This window comes from Lolium rigidum, chromosome 7 (genome assembly GCF_022539505.1).
Source record: "Lolium rigidum isolate FL_2022 chromosome 7, APGP_CSIRO_Lrig_0.1, whole genome shotgun sequence".
Taxonomy (NCBI): domain Eukaryota; kingdom Viridiplantae; phylum Streptophyta; class Magnoliopsida; order Poales; family Poaceae; genus Lolium; species Lolium rigidum.
This window is the reverse complement of record NC_061514.1, coordinates 92513886-92515733: the sequence shown is the minus strand read 5'-3', so window position 1 is coordinate 92515733 and position 1848 is coordinate 92513886.

The window sequence follows — 1848 nt, the reverse complement described above, 5'->3', positions numbered from 1 at the left end:
TTTGTTTGAATAAATGCTTGTGTGGGAGAGAGACACGCTCCGCTGGTTCATATGAACACATGTGTTCTTAGCTTTTAATTTTCATGGCGAAGTTTCTTCTTCGTTAATTTGTTATATGGTTGGAATTGGAAAATGATACATGTAGTAAATTGCTATAATGTCTTGGATAATGTGATACTTGGCAATTGTTGTGCTCATGTTTAAGCTCTTGCATCATATACTTTGCACCCATTAATGAAGAAATACTTAGAGCTTGTTAATTTGGTTTGCATATTTGGTTTCTCTAGAGTCTAGATAACATCTAGTATTGAGTTTTGAACAACAAGGAAGACGGTATGGAGTCTTATAATGTTCACCATATGTCTTTTATGTGAGTTTTGCTGTACCGTTCATCCTTGTGTTTGTTTCAAATAACCTTGCTAGCCTAAACCTTGTATCGAGAGGGAATACTTCTCATGCATCCAAAATCCTTGAGCCAACCACTATGCCATTTGTGTCCACCATACCTACCTACTACATGGTATTTATCCGCCATTCCAAAGTAAATTGCTTGAGTGCTACCTTTAAAATTCCATCATTCACCTTTGCAATATATAGCTCATGGGACAAATAGCTTAAAAACTATTGTGGTATTGAATATGTACTTATGCACTTTATCTCTTATTAAGTTGCTTGTTGTGCGATAACCATGCTTCGGGGACGCCATCAACTATTCTTTGTTGAATATCATGTGAGTTGCTATGCATGTCCGTCTTGTCTGAAGTAAGAGAGATCTACCACCTTTATGGTTGGAGCATGCATATTGTTAGAGAAGAACATTGGGCCGCTAACTAAAGCCATGAATCATGGTAGAAGTTTCAGTTTTGGACATATATCCTCAATCTCATATGAGAATAATAATTGTTGCCACATGCTTATGCATTAAAGAGGAGTCCATTATCTCGTTGTCCATGTTGTCCCGGTATGGATGTCTAAGTTGAGAATAATCAAAAGCGAGAAATCCAAAATGCGAGCTTTCTCCTTAGACCTTTGTACAGGCGGCATGGAGGTACCCCATTGTGACACTTGGTTAAAACATGTGCATTGCAAAGATCCGGTAGTCCAAGCTAATTAGGACAAGGTACGGGCACTATTAGTATACTATGCATGAGACTTGCAACTTGTAAGATATAATTTACATAACTCATATGCTTTATTACTACCGTTGACAAAATTGTTTCATGTTTTCAAAATAAAAGCTCTAGCACAAATATAGCAATCGATGCTTTCCTCTTTGAAGGACCATTCTCTTTACTTTTATGTTGAGTCGGTTCACCTATTTCTCTCCACCTCAAGAAGCAAACACTTGTGTGAAGCTGTGCATTGATTCCTACATACTTGCATATTGTACTTGTTATATTACTCTATGTTGACTATTATCCATGAGATATACATGTTACAAGTTGAAAGCAACCGCTGAAACTTAATCTTCCTTTGTGTTGCTTCAATACCTTTACTTTGATTTATTGCTTTATGAGTTAACTCTTATGCAAGACTTATTAATACTTGTCTTGAAGTACTATTCATGAAAAGTCTTTGCTTTATGATTCACTTGTTTACTCATGTCATTACCATTGTTTTTGATCGCTGCATCCACTACATATGTTTACAAATAGTATGATCAAGGTTATGATGGCATGTCACTTCAGAAATTATCTTTGTTATCGTTTTACTCGCTCGGGACGAGCAGAACTAAGCTTGGGGATGCTTGATACATCTCCGACGTATCGATAATTTCTTATGTTCTATGCCATATTATTGATGATACCTACATGTTTTATGCACACTTTATGTCATATTCGTGCATTT